Source organism: Monopterus albus, unplaced genomic scaffold (genome assembly GCF_001952655.1).
Source record: "Monopterus albus unplaced genomic scaffold, M_albus_1.0 scaffold127.1, whole genome shotgun sequence".
NCBI lineage: Eukaryota > Metazoa > Chordata > Actinopteri > Synbranchiformes > Synbranchidae > Monopterus > Monopterus albus.
Window position 1 is genome coordinate 3,736,287 of NW_018128007.1, and position 8,716 is coordinate 3,745,002.

The 8,716-nt window shown below is 40.4% G+C and overlaps 1 long non-coding RNA gene across 1 annotated transcript in view; it reads left to right on the plus strand.

Annotated features, from left to right (window-relative positions):
• The window catches only part of LOC109967304 (uncharacterized), an 18,079-nt gene extending 12,614 nt beyond the window's left edge, over positions 1 to 5,465 (plus strand). The window contains exon 3 of the long non-coding RNA XR_002275908.1: positions 5,390 to 5,465. This is a non-coding gene — a long non-coding RNA (uncharacterized LOC109967304). The remainder of the gene's footprint in view (positions 1 to 5,389) is intronic.
• Positions 5,466 to 8,716: the final 3,251 nt, after the last annotated feature.

An 8,716-nucleotide genomic window follows, 5' to 3' on the forward strand; every position in this document is an offset into this window, starting at 1 on the left:
ACACAGCCAGAAGTATGTAGACACTTGATCTCTCACAGTAAATTAGCCAGCCATGATAACATGTTGAGGGAATATTTAGCATTACATTTGTGACATACTGTGAATTTTACTGTATCATATTTACTCTCCAAATTCATCCCAGTTAGGGCACTATAACCCTTCGAAGTCCTGGTAGTTTGTTTGACTTGTGCCATGTTGAACAGAGTAGCTGTTGATCAATTTTTCAGGAGGTAGAACGGCTCAGCCACTGTTCACAGGGTTGGTGGTTGATCCCCACCTGTGTCCGCATGGCGAAGGCAAACTGCTAGGACAGCATCTTGTATGGAAACTCTCTGCCATCTGTGTGCGAGCATGAATGGGTGAATGAGAGTCAAAAATGTAAAGAGCTTTTGATGAAAAGGACATTTTCTGAAGAATATTACAAATTACAGGTGCTAAACTTATAATTTCCTGCTTTAACCAAATACAAATATTGCAGACTTTACCAAACTTGTATTAACTGCAAGACTGTTTCATCACAGTGCATACACATTTTTACTTCTTCATACCTCCCCATCTTATTTCTTCTTTTCTTTACATCTGTTTTCTATGTCACCTCCATCTCCATGTGAGGTACACACAGATCTTGCTTCTCTCATGCATACACACTGCTCCTGCTCCCAGCTGCACTGATGAAGCCATCACTGTCTGTCTGCATCCTCAGTCAGTTGTCTGAATGTTGCTCAGGCAAGACTTACAGAATTACATTCATCTACTGTGGTAATTGTCTATCTTCTCTGTCTGCTTTTTGATCTCTACATCTCACCATCTCTCTCCGTGTCTGTTTCTCTCTGCACGTTCCATATCATTTCTCTCCCTCTAAACGACTTGTGCAGCACAACGGTTTTATTTATAGAGCTAATTAAAACTGGAAGAAAAGTCTGAGCTTTGGTGGAAAATGCATCTTAAAAAAGCAAAATTGTTGTACCTTTTTTAATCCTGAAGGTCTGCAAGAGCTGTAAACTGTTTGTCATGTCAGGTAGATAGATTGTATTTGATCTGAGAGAAACAGGAAGTAAAGGATGAAGAAAGAAAGATGGAGATGGTAGGAGCTGAAGCACGAAGGAAAGGGCAAGAGAGAAGGAGAAAGAAAGCTTGAGCAAGGGGGAGTGAATATTTTCTTAATTTTGTAAAAGTGTTCTTTGGAGTTCCTGGAGAGCAGGCAGCAGGTAAATGACATCTGCAGGAGCGGGATGAGATTAAGCAAAGGAAGAAGAGGAAGTAAAAACTAAGTAACTACACAATGCAATTGCTTTTGCACAGTCAGAGTCAATTTTAACTTTATGCGACTCAGATCTTTGGAGTGGAGAGCATGATTTTAGTCTAGGTACTCAGCTAATCATTGTGCTTAGAAGTTGAAGAAGCAGCTGTTTTCTCTGGTACAGCTGTTCACCAAGCACACAGTACTGATTCCCATGTCAAGGCAACTTGTGTGATTCAGCATCATGTTCATAGACCACTACCATCTTAAAATAATATTTAGGAAGAAGCAAAGCCTTTTCAGCGAGATATCACTGTCTGTGCCTTTGGGAACGTGAAAGCTGTTCATGCTGTGGATTACCATACAGGCCACATCATCAAAATTGAGTTTTTCTCCAGTGAGGAGGCTTAATCAACCAGTTGAGTAACAGAATTAAAATGGAGGGATACTGCGAATAGAAAAGTACCATTTTTAATGTAACGTAGATGTGATGCACATTGTCATTTTGGTTAAAAGTGCGCTTTTTAACACCTGTAAGCACACCCACCACTGATGGCATTGGGTACTGACATACGTTGGATAACGCTTCTACATCACTGCAGCTAGGTGAGAAGGTAAACCTATAGTAGTCAGCAAAAGCACAGGTTCAGTCCTGGTGAATCAGCAATGTGAAATGCTTAACACAACAGAAATGGCAGTGCATTGAGCTAATATCATACATCTGCTATACTCACACACACACACACACACACACACACGCACTTTCACAAATACTGCTAGGAAAATTATTATATAACGTGATGTGAAACAAAATTTGAACCATATACTGAGCTACTGTTGACAGTTTTTGCAGTTTGACAAAACTGTCATGTTAAAATATTTAAAGGACAATGTCAATACAGGCTATAAAAATGTTTGGTTCAAGTAGTGTCTAGTAAAGCTGCAAGAATACATTGTTTTGGTCAATACAGAGATCAGTTAAATAACATGATCACTCACTGACTTTGAAAACATCATGCCTCTTTTGGACTTTTAAAACCAGTTTAACTTTAAATATGATTCTACTGAAAAACAAATTAAGTATTTCATCTACCTAATTGCAACTGACAGTTCATAGGAAATTACTTAGGCTGTTACTCTATTTTACAAATAAAACTTTACAACTTCAGGTTAACAACAATGCCTGTCATAACCTGAAGAACATGCTCGGCTCACCACGGCACAGCCATATCCATCTCTTTCCCCATGTTTTTAACAGTATGGGCTGCGTACTGTACGGCCATCTTTATGTTTTAGCTTGTACTTAACACTGTGAGCAAAGCTGAAATTCTTACTTCTCTGCACGTTTCTGCTCATTTAGCTCTTATTGACCTTTGATTCGCAGAAGTTTTATTGCTTGTACAGTAATGAGCTTAAGTGTTGTCAACTCAAGTAATATTTCACTTCACCTGATGCAAGCAAAAAATTATCACGCTGTAGAAAGCTAAAGGGGTTAGTTGGATTTATAACAGAAGACCAAACGAGAACATTGTTATGATTGTTATGAACTGTTCAAATGCAAAATTGTCATTGAAAATAAAATTGTATTAATTGCCCAGCCCTAGTACCTAGCACTGTTAATAGCTGTTTGGATATTAGGATATAGCCCACTTGTTGTCTGCAGTGCTTAACCCTGTAAAGCCCAACATATCAAAAAATAGCCAGAACATTCTAATTTTTTGGAACTGAGATGTTTATTAAACCTTTTAACAAAATCCAAAATCTAATTCATGATTTCAAATTCAAGATTCACGATTTATATTTGCCATATATGCATAGACAGACAGTCCAGGCATATAGGAATAGAGGTGCCATATTATTTAGATTATTTCTTTTGTATCACATTTGATACATGGGGCATTTTTGGTGATTTTTTAAAAATTTATTTATTTTTGCTCAGAAACCTCATGTATCAAATATGATACAAATGGTTTTATAGGGTTAAAGCTCTGCAAGCACACACAACCAAATCAGATTTTTTGGAATCACTTTCGACCAAAGAAACACTTTCTCCACATCAAAAAAGGTTCTTGGGATTTGCTTGCACAGCCTAAAATTTTGCTCTATAACCATGTGTTAAGGCCAGCACTGCTAAATGCCATCAGTGCACGACCGTTTAGGGACAGAATAGAAGAGAGTCTCATGGCAGAATGTGCCCTCAAAGCCAATGGCAGCTTCAGAGCCAGACTGACAACATGACTGATTCTACCTGGCATATGACTACACACTCCTACTGTTAGAGAGGCAGAAAGATAGAGAGAGACGGCAGGCAGAGATGAATGATTCGGGTCAGTGTCAGAAAAGGATTGATTTGGATCGGAACCAAAACCACTGATGGCTTATTGAGACAGAGAGATGGATGGAGCGGCACTGAAAGAATGCCTAATAGATTTCAGATGCAGGATGTCAAGCTGCCAGTTGGCTTCCACTGGACAAAGGAGGTCATTTGAGTGGGAGGAGAGATGTATAGTAAGATGGCTAGGTAGCTAAATAGCTCTTACACACACACACACACACATCATTCAGATGTGGACCTGATGCTTTCTAAGCACCACAATATACTGCATAATTAATTAAGTATTATTACATGCCACGATTAGAATGTTACATCTTGTACACAGTGGTAAATGGCAGAGAGGTTCAGAGTGACGATACATGAGAACAGAATCTAATGTGCACTCAAACTCCGGATGCTTTAAGTACATGGTAGGCACCTCATCCCACTGCTCCACAGAGTATAGCATCTGTTGTCTGACTATTGTCTGTTCTGCATTGTGCTCTATAGCAGCCAAATGCCCAGAGCCACTGAACACAACACTGGACACAATAGACGGACACAGAGAGGAGCTGGGTCTGAGCAGAAGGGAACTGTATGCAAACACACCTATAGTACATGTGCTCATACACATTCACACATATACATATTGTACACATTTGTAAACCCACACTCACAGCTGCTGAAAGGCACAAAGCTGGCATAGCAGTGGCAGGCAGAGAGGGCCAGACTTGTATACCAGCTCCAAAGGGGCTGGAAGCGATGCGCACACACACTACATATACACACACATATTTCACACAAAGACAGACCAAAAAAAAAAATCAAGAGCCTATATCCTGAAGGCAGACAGCAGAGAGACAAAGAGACAAAAAGATCACAAAATAAAAGACAGACACTAGAGAGAGGATGACAAAAATAATATCAGCTCCACTGAGAACTACAATCTCTGATGGGAAAGTGTTTTTCCTGTGCAGTGTGTTGACTAATGTAACCCAGACAGGGTCAGGGAAAAAAACGGTGTCAAGTGAATTATATCATGAAAGGAGAGAATGTTGTACTGTCATGGGACGTGTCTGGTCATCCTGTCGGATACAAAGTTAAGGGTAAGTTGAGTAAAGACATTTCTTGCACCTAACAGTTTCTGATGTTTTGGGACAGTGACAGAATATCTGTCTCTCTTTTGCAGCAAAATTGTCAGCAGTGGTAGGTATGAAGTGCCACAGTTGTGCTCCTACAGCTGCAGTTAGATGAACACATTTTAAACAAGAACAAACAACTGCATGGACTCTGATCCAGAGGAGAGGGGTCAGACTGTTGACCTCTACAGACAAATGTGAACTGCATGCATGTATGTGCTGGCAGCCTCAGCATGAAACTCTCACTATGTAGACTGACTTTTATCACCACAGCTGGCAGGCACAAACATGTGTCACACTGCTTGGTTTAACTGTTTGGTATCATTCGTCACCAACTTCTTAACAGACGTGTATCAGGCTGTGACCAACTTGTGAGGTCTTGTTTGTACTGTGAGACTAAGAAATTTACTGAAGAGATAAATTACATCTGTATGTAGAAAGATGCTTCCTCTTCATTGACCTTGGGTGAATGTAGCCTTGGCCAGGAGGAGTTGATATCATCAGGCGGTTCACTGGGTGTTTTGACCCAAAACAGCAACACCCTCCTGTTGGGGTGGTGGCCAAATTGCTGCCCATCTCCACCTCCTGGCTTCCAGTTTAGCTCCTCTCTCCTGTTAGATAACCAACAAAAAGCTCCTTCTGCTGCCTCCTCTGACCTGCAAGCTGCTGACTTCCTCTCCTTTCCTGTAATTTCAGTGGCTGAGAACATTCTCCATACTGACTGTCCTCTGCAGCCAACCTCGACTGGGAATAGCCATGCTGGCCTTCCTTTTCCCCTCACACCCTTCTTCCCAGGGGATTGTAAGTTTGATCATAATGATGTTCTTGGCTTCATCGGACCACAGAACCACATCTGGCCTCAGGGTTGTCTGGACAAACTCAGGGAACTCCAGCTTTCTTCCTGGGTCTACGTTCATATCCTATAATTGGGTCTTTTGCAGTAGAGCATTTCATGTTGTCTTTTCTGCAATGCTTTAAGAATACCATCACTTTGACCACATGACCAAACTGAAAAAATGTTATAGAAAAATTGTAGTGTAACATTGGAGGCTGAACTGAACAGCATTTCTATGGCATCTGCAAACCAAATGGTGTGAGACTGCGTACATACAGTATGTTTGTGTTTGAGGCAGTATGTCTGTGTGTTCTCAGGTATGTACTCAAGTTGAGTGCAAGTGCTACTATACATGCTCATGTAAGGGAAGCTCTGAGAGAGAGCACCAAAGGGTGTGCTGTAAAATGGAATACTGTAAATGTTTACAACAAAAAGTGCGTAGTAAAAGCTGGTAACTCAATTACAGGTTGAATCATTAAAGTAAATGCAATATTACCTGTTGCCTCCGCCCTCTTATTCAGTTGTACCGTAGCTCTATATTTTCATGTATTCTTTTCATGCAATGCTTTAAAACAGATGGGCTAACAAACAAGTGGTGAAAAATGTCAGCATCTCGACATTTCTTGGAAGAGGGCGTCATTAACCTCGGCGACTAAATTAACACTTCCTGCAGCTGCAGTGAGGCTTTTAATGGCTCACTGGAGGAGCGTTAATTGTGATGCAACTTCACTAACTGTCAAATTTTTTTTTACAGTATATATAAAATATATTACAGGCAACATCAGAAATCTTTAACAAATATGGCTCTTTTATTGTTGCCTGTATAACCACACATACAGGTCACCAAAACGTCAACACAGCTTGATGAGGGCATGGACCTATTATATAATATGGTGAGGCAGTGCAGTTAATTTGCAGTGGAAATGCAGAGAAGTCTTTTAAACTGTCATATCACTGAAAGTTCCTTCTGGGGAAAGTCGCAGGAAATTGAAGCGCGACTCACTCTGGTACAAGTGATATTTGTTGGTTTGTATTAAAGTTAACTTTGACATTATAGCCAGAGCTTCATCAGGCTACCAGTCCCCTTGTGAACATTTAAGGCTTCCACTTTATACTGCATATCTGCTTGGAGAATTGGAGACAGCAGTTGTGGAAGTGTGTGTGTGTGTGTGTGTGTGTGTGTGTGTGTGTGTGTGTGAGAGAGAGAGAGAAAGAGAGAGAGTACTGTATTGTGCACATTGGTGGACAAAGTACTCAGATATCTTACGTAAGTAAAAGTAGCAATACAATTGTAAAAATACTCAGTCCTGCATTCAAAATGTTACTTAAGTAAAAGTACAAAAACACACTTAAAGTACTCATTATGCAGAATGGTGCATTTACTATAGCAAATGTGTGTCATGTTGCAAATGGTTGCTTGCATGTATTATTGCATTTCTTGTTGCAGGTAAAGGGGGAGCTACTCTAAACTACTGTAGCTTGTGAGTTTTCCACCAAAGCTCAGTTGTCTCATGATTATACTATAACTTTTAGTATTAATCTTGTTCTGAAAAGTAACAAGTTGCTAAATTTATAAAATAAATGTCAATGAGTAAAAAGTACAATATTTGCCTCTAAAATGCAGTGAGGTCGAAGTATGAGGTAGCACAAAATGAAAAATACTCAAGTATTGACTGCACTGTACTGTATGCATGTGAGAGTCTGTGTGAGTGTAAGAGACTTTGTGTTTGGTGTGTATATCACCAGCCATCACAAAGGGAGACACAAAGACAGACCTTCTCCATCACTTACAGGAAGCATTCACCATCTTATTGTTATCTGCCCTGATAATATCCAGTGTGTAATAATAGTCTGTGTGTGTGTGTGTGTGTGTGTGTGTGTGTGCGCTCGTGCTCGTGTACATGCATGTGTATGTCTGTGTATGTGCATGGTTTCAGCTCTTATGTGTCCTAATCAACCCTTGTACCACTTTAAAATATTGTTTATTTGTTTTATATCATTGTTTTATTTATTTATTATATTTGCTACATTCTAGAAAAGAGGTCAGAGTGCAGGTCTGTGGTGTTCACCTCAGTCTGCCTCTTTTCTGTCTGTCTACATATGTGCTTCCCAGTCTGCCTCTTCATCTGTTCCTTTGTTTATATTCTTTTCTTTTCTCACCGCCTGTCTGCATGTTAGCATCAGCAGCTGTGTGGGGATACGTCTTGCAGGAAATTCTCTGTCTTGACTAGCTGTCTTCTTGCCTGACGGCAGAGAAGCTGAGAGCTGAAGAATCAGGAAACAGCTTTTATCTTGTCTGTCTCCTGCCTTTTGCTCCCAACTCCCAACTCTGCTTCTGAGAGGAGACACAGAGACAGACAGAGGAAGAGGGCGTGGGGTAGGTGTGGGCGGCGTTAAAGGCAGGACAGAGTCGGGAAATGATATTACGCAGAGAAATGAAAGAAAGAGAAAGTGAGACAAAGTTGGTGCCAGAATCTTTCTAAGAAAAGTCTCTTTGTCTTTCTCCCACTCCCTCTTTTTCTGGCTGCTTTGATGTATTCAGACAAGCCCACAGTGCTCTGATGGTGAAACAGGCATGCAGACACAACACAACAGATGAAGAGTGTCAGCTGGTGGTTAGAGGCTCACACATGCTGCTTATCTCTCTCTTTCTCTTTCCCAACTGCATCCTCACTCTCTCGATCCACTCAGTCGTTTCTCTTACTCTCTTTCCTCCTCTCTCTCCCGCCTGGCTTAGTTGTTGGAGTGAACTTGAAATCAGTCATCTTACAAACATTTGATCGCCAATAGGAAATCACCAGACAGGATGTATGGACCGTGCATCTAAACCATTAGCACACAGCTACTCCTGTCTTTCTTCAGGCTGTAAGGACTTTCCATCTTGAGTGACTTTGTAACACTTAAGTTATTATTTAATCATACTGTATGCAGTGCATGAGCACATTAAGTGGAGCTTTCGTTGTTTTGCAAATGGTTGCACGAGTGTATTTATCATACATGGTCACAGTTTATGGCAGGTTGTTAAATATTCACCATATTTTCAGTGGGAGGGATGCTAGCACAGCAACATAAGTTGTTTTTCCATGACAGGATGTTTGCAATTTTGGATATTATAAGTTTCATAATAATGTATGTATGTATATACGTGTGTGTGTGTGTGTGTGTGTGTGTGTGTGTGTATATATATA